Source organism: Melospiza melodia (genome assembly GCF_035770615.1).
Source record: "Melospiza melodia melodia isolate bMelMel2 chromosome 17 unlocalized genomic scaffold, bMelMel2.pri SUPER_17_unloc_1, whole genome shotgun sequence".
In the NCBI taxonomy this organism is placed as follows: Eukaryota; Metazoa; Chordata; class Aves; order Passeriformes; family Passerellidae; genus Melospiza; species Melospiza melodia.
The window spans coordinates 520,137-536,156 of NW_026948502.1; the positions used below are offsets into that span (position 1 = coordinate 520,137).

The window sequence follows — 16,020 nt, forward strand, 5'->3', positions numbered from 1 at the left end:
TCATACAGATAAATGATAGTCTATTTTATATATATATATATATACAAAAAGATATATAAATATAGATTGTAAATATAAAAATATTTAAATAGAGTTAAAGTAAATTGGGGGGTGTTATTAGGTTATAGTCTGGGGTTTTTAAATGATAGAAATAAAATATAAATTCAGATATACAAATATATATAGAAATACAAATATCTATACATATTTAATTTAAACAAATATGAGTAAGAAAATATATATAATACAGAAAATATATATCTATGATTATATTAGAAGGTATTCTCTCTAATATATATAATATCTATGAATAAAATAAACAAAAATATCCATATAAATATCATTATAATTTTGAAAAATAAATTTACTTCCTGCATTTTAAATCTGGTTCAAATAAAGGGGTGTCCTTAGTTTTTATTTGGTTAGAGGCAGGAGTTTTATTTTAAATAATATAAGTAATACAGAAATGTGGATCTTAAGATAGAAATATATAATAAATATCTGAAGAGAAATTGCTAAAGCATGAATATAAATTTATATATAAATATATGTAAGTAATATGAAGAGTTGTAGTATAGAATATAAATAACATTATACGGGAATATAAATATAAAAATATGTAAATATAGTTTAAAAGAAAGGGAATGTTTTGGCTTTTATTTAAGTAGAGGCAGGGGTTTTATTTTGAATATTATAAGTGTTAGAGAAGTAAAAATCTTGACGCAGAAATATTTAATCAATGTATAAAAATATGTATAAAAATATATAAATAACTCCTCGCATCAGATGTAATATAGAATGTAAATTTATTCATAACTTGACATTGGTAAAGATAAATGTATAAGTAAGTAATAGACATTAATATACATTATTATAAATACAAATAGGAATATAAAAATCAGACATAAGGATAAAAGCTATTTAAATATTTTTTAAAAGAAAGGGTTGGGGTCTTTTTTATTATTGGGTTAGAGGCAGGGTTTTTATTTTAAATAATATGAATGTAGATATTATTGTTATATATTTCTAAATAGTGAGATATAAAATCAAGATATAAATATATATATATAAACACAAAATAGAAGTAAATATAAATAATAGGAAGAGATGTAATGGAGAACACAAATAAGAGTATACATTAGTATACATTTTAAATGTAAAAGTGAATATGAACCTGGAAAATAGAATTTTAAAAAATATTTAAATACAGTTGAGAAGACTGAGGTTCTTTTTGGCTTTAATGTGGGTAGAGGCAGGGGTTTTATTTTAAATAATGTAAGTGTTACAGATGGAAAAATCCTAACACAGAAAGATATAATAGATATATAAAGATTTGAATAAAAGTATATAAAAATATAAGTAATAGGAACACATGTAACATAGAATATAAATTTATAAATAAATCGCTAAATATGAATGCAAAATCGATCATACATCAGTAAACATTTTAAATATAAATTTGAAAAATATTTTTTTAAAAAATTTAAATACAGTTGAAATGAAAGGGGGTTTTATTTGCCATGTATGGGGTAGAGGCAGGGGTTTTATTTTGAGTACTGTGAGTGTTACAGAAGTAAAAATCCTAACAGAAATATATACTTACTATGTAAAAATATGTATAAAAATATAAAAATAAATTTAAATTTTAGGGATATATGCAATATGGAATAGAAATGTATTCATAAAAACAAATGTATAAATGGACAGTGTACATCAATATACATTATTAAATAGAAATGTGAATATTAATATGAAAGAAAAATTTTAAATATTTAATTTGTTTTTTTAAAGAAATTGTTGGGGTTTTGTTTTGTTTTATCCTATTAGATTAGAGGCAGAAGTTTTTTTTTCCCTCTTCCCGGTTGTTTTGGGGCGTTTATTTCAGAGCAGTTTTCGGCGGGGGTCGCCCCTGTTCTCTTTTGCCGCCTTCGCTGCCCGCAGCCCCGAGGCGCGCTGCGCCCCCGGCCGGGGCGGGCGGCAGTGCTGCCGCCTTGTGGGCAGAGCGCGGTACTGCAGCCGTGCACCGAGAGGCCGCCAGCTTGGGAGTGGCGCGTGGGCGATGTCGCGGACTTTTAATTGACCTTCTCAGCATGGCGGCGAAAAGGGCGGGGAAGTGGAGGACCGGGTGGGTGTCACTGGACTGCCTGCATGGAATACCGACCCCGGCGCGGCCCCGGTGGTATTTTCTGTGGCGTTTCAAGTGTACCCGACACATGCTATGGTGTCAGGGGCGCCGCGGGCGGGCGTATTTCGGCGGGTTTGTGAGAGGCATCTGGGTAAACGCCTCGCTGTGCCGGGGTCCTCTCACGGCCGCCTTCCCGCCCCGAGGGAGCCGAGCCGGGCCGAATTATTCCGAAGAGCCGAGTGTGGGCGAAGACAGCCGAGTTGAGCCGAAGAGCCGAGTGTGGCCGAAAAGAGCCGAGATGAGCCGAAGAGACGAGTTTAGCCGACAACAGCCGACTTGAGACGAAGAGCCGAGTGTAGCCGACAACAGCCGACTTGAGACGAAGAGCCGAGTGTAGCCGAACACAGCCGACTTGAGACGAAGAGCCGAGTGTAGCCGAGTGTAACCGGGAGCCGAGTGTAGCCGACATTGGCCGCGTTTAGACAAAGAGCCGAATATGACCGAGTTCAGCCCAACCGGGCCGAGTTCAGCCGAAGAGCCGGAAAAGCCGAATTTAGACGAAAAGCCGAACCGAAACGATTTTAGACCTAAGCCGAACCAAGCCTAATTTAGCCGAGTTTATTTAAACGGAACCGAACGACGCCGCAGCGCTCTGCCTGCAGAGCGCCGGTGCAGACGGCAGGGGGCGGTGTATAAAGTGAGTATAAAATATCAACTATATATAAGAAGGAATAAAAAGCTCTGTGTCATGTGCAGCAGTAGAAAATTTCAGGCTCCCAGGGAAATAAATACTTTTCTTTTAATCATTATAGTTTTGGGGTTTTTTTTACTCCCAGGTAGCCTGAAAGTTACTACTGCTGCTTTTTTATTCTAAAGCTAGAAAGGAAAAGCAAGATTAGAAATACAAGAAAAAGAAAGGGAAAGGGGAAGGGAAAAAAAGGAAAAAAAAAAAAAAAAAGGAAAGGAAAGGAAAGGAAGCAGGAGGGCAAGAGGGAAGGGAAGTGGAGAAAAACAGGGTGAAAAAAGTAAAAAGAGTTGGAGAGAAAAAGAGAGGGTATCCGGGAGGAGCGGTGCTGCCTCAGGTCCTTCCCCGCCCTGGGGCGAAGGACCCGTTTGATGCCCGGCAGGGACTGCAGATGCCGGTGGCTCCCGGGGGACGGAGCCGTGGCTGTCAGCCCGAGACTACATCTCCCGGCAGGCCGTGCTGCCGGCGCGGCGTGTGACGCAACGGGCGACGCGGCCCGGCATTTTTCTCTAAATCGGCAGTAAATACAGCTGAGTAAAATTAGCTTGGTTTTCTTCCTTCTTTTGTAACTGAACTGTTTTTATTAAAAATCCTATTTGAATATGTAGAAAAAGTGGGGATGTCCTGTAATAGATCGTAGCTTTTCTTGTTTACAGGGTGCTCAGGAAGCATGCGTCCCTTAGAGTCCCACGGAAAGGTTCTCAGTGCGCTCTCTATCAAGGTATGTATTTACAAATAAGTGATCCCTTTAGATATTTGCCTGTGTACCTTTTCCTGTAATTCAGAGCTTGCGTTCTGTGGGTTTTATGATAAACCTGTAAAACACGTAAAAATGGTTTTGCAAGTCTTAAACCTTGAAGGCAGCAATAAGTGGATTTAGAGCCTGTTGTTGACCAGACAAAGGGGAAAAGTGTGACTTTGATGCTGAACTTGTCATTTTTCATTTGACTTGTCTTGAATGATTTAGGAATAGAGAGAACTAGAAAAAGAGAGAAATAGAATTGATTATTGAGCACTCCTCAGATGCTCACCATGGTTCAGTGTAGAGCCAAAGGGAAGGGTGATGGAACAGAGAACCTGATCTCCGCACAGAGTCTCACTAACTTCTTTTGTTTTAAAATACAGAATACGTTTAATAAGTGTTGGAAGTTAGTATTTTGGGAAAGAAATGGCAGTTCCACAGAACATTCCATTGAACAGAGGCTCTGGGAACGATTCATGTTGTAAGTGCTGTCACTGCAATCAGTTGGTGGTTCAGCCTTGAAACGTGCACTTGGCCTTCTATAAAGCACTGTTTTGTTTGCCTTTCAGTGCTATGAGTCTTGATAAATGGGAGAAGAGCCCAAGAGAAATTTTTCATCCCTTGATATAAAAGGTATGAAGTGACTTTTTTTGGTTTGGTTCTTTTTCTTTATTATTTCCTGGGAATAAAAGTAATTAAGTATAGGTACTACTGGTTTGTTTCTTCCAGTAGCAGGTGATAACAATAGCAGTAGTAATAGTAAAAATAATAATAGAAATAATAATAATAGTAATGTAATACTACTTAAACTGTCTTTATCCATTGGACTGGCCATTTCAAATCAAAACTTCTAAACACAAATCAAACCATCATCCTTGTAGAATCTTTCACAGCAGCGGGCTAAAGATCCTGGTTTTGTTGACAGGATTTATTGGTTCTGGAAGAACAAGAGGGAAGTACAAGCCTAACTACTTCTAGCTCACAGACCCGTCCGGTGAACCCAGCTTTGTGTTTTGGTGGGCTTGTGATGACTTTGAAATCAATTGCTCATTCCAGTAAAAAAAAACATGTTTTTTTGAACGTGACAGCAGAAATAACTTTAGGCACCAACTGAATAATAATAGATCACCAGTTTAAGTTAAAAATTCATGCTATACTATCAAAATTTAAAGGTAAATTATTATGTATTAGGTGATGGTATAAAGTGTATGTTCTCATGTGTAATGCAAAGATGCATACATACCTGAAAGTGCTTAGAGGAAACAAATTTTTGTGTCTGCTGTTTGATTGTTTACCATACGATATTTGGCTTTATTTCCCAGGGATCGGTGAATTTTAACTTTGGAGTCCTCTATGCTAAGGATGCTCAGCTTACAGGTGAGATGAAATGTTCAGTAATGGTGAGTTTTTCACCTTCTCTTTAATTGCTATGCTGATCTGAATAAGAGAAACAAACAAAAGCAAGAGAAAAAAAAGGATGGTTTATTATTTTTTACGCTGTTATGTTTGTTTCCTCAGTATTTGCTGCAGCTCTGCTTACCCAAGCTTTGGGTTCCTTCTGTCCCACTGGGAGTTGCCCAATTTGGTTGCATCTGGTGAAATTCACCCTGAGACCTTACAGAACCAGCTCCAACTACGTGAGAGCCATTTGCAGTTCTCTCCAGACGCCTGGAGAACGGGCGACGTTTCTGAGGATCCGGCGAGCGTGCTTCTATCAAAACTCAGTCTGTGAAATTCCTGGGGAAAACCCTTCTGTGTCCTGAAGGGTTCAAACTCTGGTGAGGATCCAGTTATCAGGTGCTCGCCTGGATGGTTCCAGCTCCCAAAGGTAACACTTGTACTCTTGCCCTGTAGTGTACATCTATTGTATTTTTGTTATTTTGCAAGATTTTTTGTCTTTGCAAAATATTGTGCCTTTCACTCTTTGGAACCTCTCAGATGGTTCTTTGGTGCAGCACCACCCCATGGGACACTTGGCTGCTGTCCTGAAGGGGTTGGTGGCTAGAATTGTAAATCCTGGAGAGTTTGTAAGTCTACTGTCCCCAGGGAGGTATCATGCTTTGTTTACTTTTGTTCTGTTGGTTAGGTGCTGCTTCTCGTTGCAAGTACGAATTTCAAACTGCCCTGTTCTTATTTTAACTGTTTTCCTGGTTCTCTCCGTCCGGCAGGGAAAGACTCTCGTATCCTTGTCGTCGGGCTCGGTGCTGCCCAAGAAGATACAGAGACTAAAAAAATCATAAGAAGCAAAATATGACTGCAGGGAAAAGAAGCTGGAGAGAACAGAAGGTGATATTGTTATCCTTACCCTGTATTAGAGACATCCGCTGTGCTTTGATGCTGGCAGCTGCCAGGGGCTTGTTAGCTCTTTGTAGGCAGGTGTAGGTGTTCACTTGTAGTTTTTTTCTCTGGACAAGTCAATTCAAACTTTGCTAAGCTGATATTTGCAGATTACTCTCTAGCACAGTCCAGCATGACATTTTTGAATGTTGTAAAAATACCATGTTACTTGGAAATTGCTAATGAAGAGAAGCTTTAGGGGAAAATAAGATTTTAGGGTTGGAAGATGTGAGAAGAATTTTGTGGGGACGTTAGACTGAAGTAAAGCACACTTGAAGCTGGACTGGCACGCTGGCAGGTCCCCTATTAAACAGTAGTGCTGCGATTAGCCTGGGGGTTGCCCATTGTTTCTGTAGAAATCAATGTTTCCTGGTCTTCAGAGGTAAGCTGCTTTGAAAAGCTGGAAGGTGCAGCATGCTGACAATCCCCGTGCTTTGGATTAAAAGTAGATTTCAGAAGGGTCCTAAGCTTTTGTCTTTTCCTAGAAGTCGATGTAATCCTGTCGAGGAGTTTTTAATTCTGTGTTGCCATGTCATCGATCAGAGCCCTGTTGTACTAATCATCATACAAGTACAAAACAAAAAATCAGACCCTGTCCCAAGCACTTAGAGCCCAGAACACGATTTCCTCGGGCTGCCATTTGCGTGCCATCGGTACTCGCCACGAATTGAGCCCTCTGGCTCTGACACAGCACCTGGATGCTGACGGAAGGTCACAGACCCTGGAGGTGCCTGTCCCCCAGGGAGGGAGAGGACGAGGCAGTGTGGCCTGCAGGGAGGGTGTCGTCCCCAGAGAGCAGCCGGCGACTCCATCCCTGCCCGGGGCTGCGGGTGCCCCCTCGGGGTGGACGCCTGCCCTCAGGTTTCCCTCTGGGCACCCGGGGAGGGAACCAGGTCCATCCGTGTGGCAGCTGCAGGGCCTGCAGGCTCTGGGCCCTGGAGCCGAGTGAGCCTGAGCTGCTGCACGCTTGCTGTGAGCTTTGGGGTGAGCGTGCATCACCGCAGGCCTGGGATGGATTGAAATGCGCTGAGGAAAGCAGAGGGAGGGAAATGCTCTGTTAACTTGTGCCAATTCTTCTGTCAGACTCATCACGGCGGGACAGCGTGAGGACTGAAAGTGTAAGAAGATGTGGAGGGAAACAGAGAATCTGACAGGAGCAGCGAACGCACGAGTGCACGAATTTTGCTTCTTGCTTGGATGTAAACTCAGGAGTTGAGAGGAATTTGGGAGTGAGAAGGGACATTTTAGAAGGAGAAGAAGAAAAAGAAGTTGTTGCTACAGTCCTGGCAAAAGATTTTGTTCTAGCTAATAAAAGAAGTTAGCTTAAAAAACAAAAAGGAAAAAATGTAGTGTTTTTTTTTTTTTTTTCCTTCACTCTTATATTCATTGGTGGTATATGGTGTGTTGTTTTATTTCTTGGTATTATTAAGTCTGTGTAAATTGTTTTTTGAGTGAAGCTGACTTTCTGGATGGGTTGGTTTGTATTTGAGGCAGGATTAATTTCAATAGGGTTCTTTCATAGATTTCTGATGGGTAATACTGGGATTTTGGTTTTGTTTACTGTATGTATAAACATAGAGCTTTGGTAGGGCCAGCTGGGCTGCTGGAGATTTGGGTGTGAATTTATTAGATGGCTTTTGTTAAATGCAGTTTTTAATTTTTGAAATGTTTTTCAATGTAGTGGTTTTAAGGTGGTTTTTAAGAATTCATTGTATTGTTTTATCTTGTTTGTAGTTGGTGTATGATAAGGGATGTGGTGTGACTTTTTGAACATTATGGTTTTGGTGTTCCTAAGTTCTGATTTCTTTGTGGTTCAATAGTTTTTTTTATTTTTATTTTTTGGGACAGGGGCATTTATATGGTGGGATTTTATAGGCAATATGTTTTTTAATTTAGGTAGTGATATTTTTTAGTATTTTAATGGTTTAGGTTTTTTATTTTCATGGTTTTTATTTTTTGTTTTAATTTTTTCAAATAACTTTGATAGATTATAGGTTATTATTTGTGCATTAGCCTAAAGGTAGAGCTTTGGGGACTTTTTTTAGTAATGTTTAGGATCAGTTGTACAGTTTTGAGTCTAGTGAGTTGCTTTGCTTGAATTTTTATTGTGTGTTTGTTTTTATTAGCAGTTGTGTCATTTTCAAGGTGTGTTTGAGTTTTTTGGGGTTTTTGAGATACTGGTTTAGGAGGAAGTTTATGATGAGCATGTGCGGAGGTTTCGGGCTGCTTTATAGTGGGATTTAAAATTTATTTACAGTTAGGTTTATTTGAGTTTTTATTAGGGTTCAGTGTTGTGGGATGTTTGTTCCGTTAGTAATAGAAACAGGTTTTGTTTTGCTGTGCTGCGATGGGATGGGCGTGTGCTGCGTGCCGGCGCTGACAAAGGTACAGTATTGTTGTGGCTCTGGTGTGTCGGGTTAATGAACTGACATGGTTTAATATAGAGATGAAAACAGAAATAAATATACATTTAAAAATAAATCTAACATTAGAGTGGTAAACATAAATATAGATAACAGATACATACATAGAACTATAATATATGGTATATAATTGTAACATATCATACAGATAAATGATAGTCTATTTTATATATATATATATATACAAAAAGATATATAAATATAGATTGTAAATATAAAAATATTTAAATAGAGTTAAAGTAAATTGGGGGGTGTTATTAGGTTATAGTCTGGGGTTTTTAAATGATAGAAATAAAATATAAATTCAGATATACAAATATATATAGAAATACAAATATCTATACATATTTAATTTAAACAAATATGAGTAAGAAAATATATATAATACAGAAAATATATATCTATGATTATATTAGAAGGTATTCTCTCTAATATATATAATATCTATGAATAAAATAAACAAAAATATCCATATAAATATCATTATAATTTTGAAAAATAAATTTACTTCCTGCATTTTAAATCTGGTTCAAATAAAGGGGTGTCCTTAGTTTTTATTTGGTTAGAGGCAGGAGTTTTATTTTAAATAATATAAGTAATACAGAAATGTGGATCTTAAGATAGAAATATATAATAAATATCTGAAGAGAAATTGCTAAAGCATGAATATAAATTTATATATAAATATATGTAAGTAATATGAAGAGTTGTAGTATAGAATATAAATAACATTATACGGGAATATAAATATAAAAATATGTAAATATAGTTTAAAAGAAAGGGAATGTTTTGGCTTTTATTTAAGTAGAGGCAGGGGTTTTATTTTGAATATTATAAGTGTTAGAGAAGTAAAAATCTTGACGCAGAAATATTTAATCAATGTATAAAAATATGTATAAAAATATATAAATAACTCCTCGCATCAGATGTAATATAGAATGTAAATTTATTCATAACTTGACATTGGTAAAGATAAATGTATAAGTAAGTAATAGACATTAATATACATTATTATAAATACAAATAGGAATATAAAAATCAGACATAAGGATAAAAGCTATTTAAATATTTTTTAAAAGAAAGGGTTGGGGTCTTTTTTATTATTGGGTTAGAGGCAGGGTTTTTATTTTAAATAATATGAATGTAGATATTATTGTTATATATTTCTAAATAGTGAGATATAAAATCAAGATATAAATATATATATATAAACACAAAATAGAAGTAAATATAAATAATAGGAAGAGATGTAATGGAGAACACAAATAAGAGTATACATTAGTATACATTTTAAATGTAAAAGTGAATATGAACCTGGAAAATAGAATTTTAAAAAATATTTAAATACAGTTGAGAAGACTGAGGTTCTTTTTGGCTTTAATGTGGGTAGAGGCAGGGGTTTTATTTTAAATAATGTAAGTGTTACAGATGGAAAAATCCTAACACAGAAAGATATAATAGATATATAAAGATTTGAATAAAAGTATATAAAAATATAAGTAATAGGAACACATGTAACATAGAATATAAATTTATAAATAAATCGCTAAATATGAATGCAAAATCGATCATACATCAGTAAACATTTTAAATATAAATTTGAAAAATATTTTTTTAAAAAATTTAAATACAGTTGAAATGAAAGGGGGTTTTATTTGCCATGTATGGGGTAGAGGCAGGGGTTTTATTTTGAGTACTGTGAGTGTTACAGAAGTAAAAATCCTAACAGAAATATATACTTACTATGTAAAAATATGTATAAAAATATAAAAATAAATTTAAATTTTAGGGATATATGCAATATGGAATAGAAATGTATTCATAAAAACAAATGTATAAATGGACAGTGTACATCAATATACATTATTAAATAGAAATGTGAATATTAATATGAAAGAAAAATTTTAAATATTTAATTTGTTTTTTTAAAGAAATTGTTGGGGTTTTGTTTTGTTTTATCCTATTAGATTAGAGGCAGAAGTTTTTTTTTCCCTCTTCCCGGTTGTTTTGGGGCGTTTATTTCAGAGCAGTTTTCGGCGGGGGTCGCCCCTGTTCTCTTTTGCCGCCTTCGCTGCCCGCAGCCCCGAGGCGCGCTGCGCCCCCGGCCGGGGCGGGCGGCAGTGCTGCCGCCTTGTGGGCAGAGCGCGGTACTGCAGCCGTGCACCGAGAGGCCGCCAGCTTGGGAGTGGCGCGTGGGCGATGTCGCGGACTTTTAATTGACCTTCTCAGCATGGCGGCGAAAAGGGCGGGGAAGTGGAGGACCGGGTGGGTGTCACTGGACTGCCTGCATGGAATACCGACCCCGGCGCGGCCCCGGTGGTATTTTCTGTGGCGTTTCAAGTGTACCCGACACATGCTATGGTGTCAGGGGCGCCGCGGGCGGGCGTATTTCGGCGGGTTTGTGAGAGGCATCTGGGTAAACGCCTCGCTGTGCCGGGGTCCTCTCACGGCCGCCTTCCCGCCCCGAGGGAGCCGAGCCGGGCCGAATTATTCCGAAGAGCCGAGTGTGGGCGAAGACAGCCGAGTTGAGCCGAAGAGCCGAGTGTGGCCGAAAAGAGCCGAGATGAGCCGAAGAGACGAGTTTAGCCGACAACAGCCGACTTGAGACGAAGAGCCGAGTGTAGCCGACAACAGCCGACTTGAGACGAAGAGCCGAGTGTAGCCGAACACAGCCGACTTGAGACGAAGAGCCGAGTGTAGCCGAGTGTAACCGGGAGCCGAGTGTAGCCGACATTGGCCGCGTTTAGACAAAGAGCCGAATATGACCGAGTTCAGCCCAACCGGGCCGAGTTCAGCCGAAGAGCCGGAAAAGCCGAATTTAGACGAAAAGCCGAACCGAAACGATTTTAGACCTAAGCCGAACCAAGCCTAATTTAGCCGAGTTTATTTAAACGGAACCGAACGACGCCGCAGCGCTCTGCCTGCAGAGCGCCGGTGCAGACGGCAGGGGGCGGTGTATAAAGTGAGTATAAAATATCAACTATATATAAGAAGGAATAAAAAGCTCTGTGTCATGTGCAGCAGTAGAAAATTTCAGGCTCCCAGGGAAATAAATACTTTTCTTTCAATCATTATAGTTTTGGGGTTTTTTTTACTCCCAGGTAGCCTGAAAGTTACTACTGCTGCTTTTTTATTCTAAAGCTAGAAAGGAAAAGCAAGATTAGAAATACAAGAAAAAGAAAGGGAAAGGGGAAGGGAAAAAAAGGAAAAAAAAAAAAAAAAAGGAAAGGAAAGGAAAGGAAGCAGGAGGGCAAGAGGGAAGGGAAGTGGAGAAAAACAGGGTGAAAAAAGTAAAAAGAGTTGGAGAGAAAAAGAGAGGGTATCCGGGAGGAGCGGTGCTGCCTCAGGTCCTTCCCCGCCCTGGGGCGAAGGACCCGTTTGATGCCCGGCAGGGACTGCAGATGCCGGTGGCTCCCGGGGGACGGAGCCGTGGCTGTCAGCCCGAGACTACATCTCCCGGCAGGCCGTGCTGCCGGCGCGGCGTGTGACGCAACGGGCGACGCGGCCCGGCATTTTTCTCTAAATCGGCAGTAAATACAGCTGAGTAAAATTAGCTTGGTTTTCTTCCTTCTTTTGTAACTGAACTGTTTTTATTAAAAATCCTATTTGAATATGTAGAAAAAGTGGGGATGTCCTGTAATAGATCGTAGCTTTTCTTGTTTACAGGGTGCTCAGGAAGCATGCGTCCCTTAGAGTCCCACGGAAAGGTTCTCAGTGCGCTCTCTATCAAGGTATGTATTTACAAATAAGTGATCCCTTTAGATATTTGCCTGTGTACCTTTTCCTGTAATTCAGAGCTTGCGTTCTGTGGGTTTTATGATAAACCTGTAAAACATGTAAAAATGGTTTTGCAAGTCTTAAACCTTGAAGGCAGCAATAAGTGGATTTAGAGCCTGTTGTTGACCAGACAAAGGGGAAAAGTGTGACTTTGATGCTGAACTTGTCATTTTTCATTTGACTTGTCTTGAATGATTTAGGAATAGAGAGAACTAGAAAAAGAGAGAAATAGAATTGATTATTGAGCACTCCTCAGATGCTCACCATGATTCAGTGTAGAGCCATAGGGAAGGGTGATGGAACAGAGCTCTGTGCGTTAGAAGGAAATAAACCTGACCTCCACACAGAGTCTTACTAATTTCTATTTTTAAAATGCAAAATAAGTTTAGGAAGTGTTGGAAGTTAGTGTTTTGGGAAAGAAATGGCAGTTCCACAGAACATTCCATTTAAGAGAGGCCCTTGGAAGGATTCATTTTGTAACTGCTGTCACTGCAATCAGTTGGTGGTTCAGCCTTGAAAAGTGCACTTGACCTTCTATAAAGCACTGTTTTGTTTGCCTTTCAGTGCTATGAGTCTTGATAAATTGGAGAAGAGCCCAAGAGAAATTTTTCATCCCTTGATATAAAAGGTATGAAGTGACTTTTTTTGGTTTGGTTCTTTTTCTTTATTGTTTCCTGGAAATAAAAGTAATTAAGTATAGGTGCTACTGGTTTGTTTCTTCCAGTAGCAGGTGATAATAATAGTAGTAGTACTAGCAAAAATAATAATAGAAATAATAATAATAGTAATGTAATACTACTTAAACTGTCTTTATCCATTGGACTGGCCATTTCAAATCAAAACTTCTAAACACAAATCAAACCATCATCCTTGTAGAATCTTTCACAGCAGCGGGCTAAAGATCCTGGTTTTGTTGACAGGATTTATTGGTTCTGGAAGAACAAGAGGGAAGTACAAGCCTAACTACTTCTAGCTCACAGACCCGTCCGGTGAACCCAGCTTTGTGTTTTGTTGAGCTTGTGATGACTTCGAAATCAATTGCTCATTCCAGTTAAAAAAAATTATGTTTTTTTGAACGTGACAGCAGAAATAACTTTAGGCACCAACTGAATAATAATAGATCACCAGTTTAAGTTAAAAATTCATGCTATACTATCAAAATTTAAAGGTAAATTATTATGTATTAGGTGATGGTATAAAGTGTATGTTCTCATGTGTAATGCAAAGATGCATACATACCTGAAAGTCCTGAGAGGAAACAAATTTTTATGTCTGCTGTTTGATTGTTTACAATACGATATTTGGCTTTATTTCCCAGGGATCGGTGAATTTTAACTTTGGAGTCCTCTGTGCTAAGGATGCTCAGCTTACAGGTGAGATGAAATGTTCAGTAATGGTGAGTTTTTCACCTTCTCTTTAATTGCTATGCTGATCTGACTAAGAAAAACAAACAAAAGCAAGAGAAAAAAAAAAGGATGGTTTATTATTTTTTACGCTGTTATGTTTGTTTCCTCAGTATTTGCTGCAGCTCTGCTTACCCAAGCTTTGGGTTCCTTCTGTCCCACTGGGAGTTGCCCAATTTGGTTGCATCTGGTGAAATTCACCCTGAGACCTTACAGAACCAGCTCCAACTACGTGAGAGCCATTTGCAGTTCTCTCCAGACGCCTGGAGAACGGGCGACGTTTCTGAGGATCCGGCGAGCGTGCTTCTGTCAAAACTCAGTCTGTGAAGTTTCTGGGGAAAACCCTTCTGTGTCCTGAAGGGTTCAAACTCTGGTGAGGATCCAGTTATCAGGTGCTCGCCTGGATGGTTCCAGCTCCCAAAGGTAACACTTGTACTCTTGCCCTGTAGTGTACATCTATTGTATTTTTGTTATTTTGCAAGATTTTTTGTCTTTGCAAAATATTGTGCCTTTCACTCTTTGGAACCTCTCAGATGGTTCTTTGGTGCAGCACCACCCCATGGGACACTTGGCTGCTGTCCTGAAGGGGTTGGTGGCTAGAATTGTAAATCCTGGAGTGTTTGTAAGTCTACTGTCCCCAGGGAGGTGTCATGCTTTGTTTACTTTTGTTCTGTTGGTTAGGCGCTGCTTCTCGTTGCAAGTACGAATTTCAAACTGCCCTGTTCTTATTTTAACTGTTTTCCTGGTTCTCTCCCTATGGCAGGGAAAGACTCTCGTATCCTTGTCGTCGGGCTCGGTGCTGCCCAAGAAGATACAGAGACTAAAAAAATCATAAGAAGCAAAATATGACTGCAGGGAAAAGAAGCTGGAGAGAACAGAAGGTGATATTGTTATCCTTACCCTGTATTAGAGACATCCGCTGTGCTTTGATGCTGGCAGCTGCCAGGGGCTTGTTAGCTCTTTGTAGGCAGGTGTAGGTGTTCACTTGTAGTTTTTTTCTCTGGACAAGTCAATTCAAACTTTGCTAAACTGATATTTGCAGATTACTCTCTAGCACAGTCCAGCATGACATTTTTGAATGTTGTAAAAATACCATGTTACTTGGAAATTGCTAATGAAGAGAAGCTTTAGGGGAAAATAAGATTTTAGGGTTGGGAGATGTGAGAAGAATTTTGTGGGGACGTTAGACTGAAGTAAAGCACACTTGAAGCTGGACTGGCACGCTGGCAGGTCCCCTATTAAACAGTAGTGCTGCGATTAGCCTGGGGGTTGCCCATTGTTTCTGTAGAAATCAATGTTTCCTGGTCTTCAGAGGTAAGCTGCTTTGAAAAGCTGGAAGGTGCAGCATGCTGACAATCCCCGTGCTTTGGATTAAAAGTAGATTTCAGAAGGGTCCTAAGCTTTTGTCTTTTCCTAGAAGTCGATGTAATCCTGTCGAGGAGTTTTTAGTTCTGTGTTGCCATGTCATCGATCAGAGCCCTGCTGTACTAATCATCATACAAGTACAAAACAAAAAATCAGACCCTGTCCCACCCACTTAGAGCCCAGAACACGATTTCCTCAGGCTGCCATTTGTGTGCCATCGGTACTCACCACGGAAGGGAGCTGGGGATTGTTGCAGCTGTTGGGAACAAACCGCTTCTCGTCACACAGAAATGGAATTGGGACGACGCCTCGGCCAGCCCCTCTCTGCCATCGTCTCCTGAATCTGCAGCAGAGCAGTTCCAGTCCATCCGGGCACGTGTAATTCAGTTCCTGATGATCTGAGCACACGGAGCAGCGCTCAGCTGCTGTTGGGGGCTCACGGAAGGCAGAGTGTGCATTGTCATCTTCCTGAACCTACAGACGAATCAAAGTGAGAAGCAACAGCGTGGAAATCAGTTGCATATATGCTAAATAAAACTTGCAGATTTTTTTAAGAATTGTTGTTTCTTGTTCTTTGTTGTGCCTCAGTGCTTAGAAAACCTCCCTTTAAAATCAGTTAAATTCATCAGTTGAACCTTTGTTTGCAGACCCTCACTGAGCAGAATTCATTGCAGACTCAGTGCACGCTGTGCTGGCCTCCCGGGAGTGTGAGGAGCTCATGTGTGCTACGTTTTGCTTTAGGACGCTCTAAGGTATTTATTCCTTTTGGGATACATGATGAGAATTCCCAAGAGAGGTAGTTATAAGGTATGACATCGGGAAAAAGCCTGTGTGGTTAGAATGTTGTTGCTGTCAAAAGTTAATTTTTTCTTAGCCAGTAGTTAGCTTTTTGCTTTATTTTTGTGGTATCAGTATTTTATTGTTTAAAAAATTCCTTCAAAATAACTTCAGTGGCTGGCCATCAGTACCTTGTTCAGATTTGCCTATTTGCTTGTAGCTAAAATGTTCACATCTTGTTTATCATTATATTTAAGAAACTGCTGCCCAGCCAACTAATAACTGAATATCCATCTGTCTGGGACACGGGGAGAGGATTTAGGTAA

At 39.2% G+C, this 16,020-nt stretch overlaps 2 long non-coding RNA genes across 8 annotated transcripts; both read left to right on the top strand.

The window, feature by feature from the left end:
- The first annotated feature begins 2,129 nt into the window (after nucleotides 1–2,129).
- LOC134433041 (uncharacterized) lies at nucleotides 2,130–8,512 on the top strand. Of its 5 annotated transcripts, XR_010031464.1 has the most exons (8): nucleotides 2,130–2,822; nucleotides 3,527–3,591; nucleotides 3,996–4,093; nucleotides 4,182–4,245; nucleotides 4,935–4,989; nucleotides 5,131–5,440; nucleotides 5,781–5,898; nucleotides 7,033–8,511. It is a non-coding gene; the product is annotated as an uncharacterized LOC134433041 (long non-coding RNA). The 5 variants fall into 5 exon arrangements; XR_010031466.1 differs by lacking the exon at nucleotides 3,996–4,093 and having other exon boundaries at nucleotides 2,377–2,822; XR_010031465.1 differs by lacking the exon at nucleotides 2,130–2,822 and having other exon boundaries at nucleotides 3,172–3,591; nucleotides 4,935–5,012; nucleotides 7,033–8,512.
- A 2,054-nt stretch (nucleotides 8,513–10,566) lies between these two features.
- Nucleotides 10,567–15,474, top strand: LOC134433043 (uncharacterized). Of its 3 annotated transcripts, none has more exons than XR_010031473.1 (7): nucleotides 10,567–11,334; nucleotides 12,039–12,103; nucleotides 12,714–12,777; nucleotides 13,468–13,545; nucleotides 13,666–13,975; nucleotides 14,316–14,433; nucleotides 15,117–15,474. It is a non-coding gene; the product is annotated as an uncharacterized LOC134433043 (long non-coding RNA). The 3 variants fall into 3 exon arrangements; XR_010031471.1 differs by having other exon boundaries at nucleotides 10,570–11,334; nucleotides 13,468–13,522; XR_010031472.1 differs by having other exon boundaries at nucleotides 10,575–11,334; nucleotides 13,468–13,522; nucleotides 15,206–15,474.
- Nucleotides 15,475–16,020: the final 546 nt, after the last annotated feature.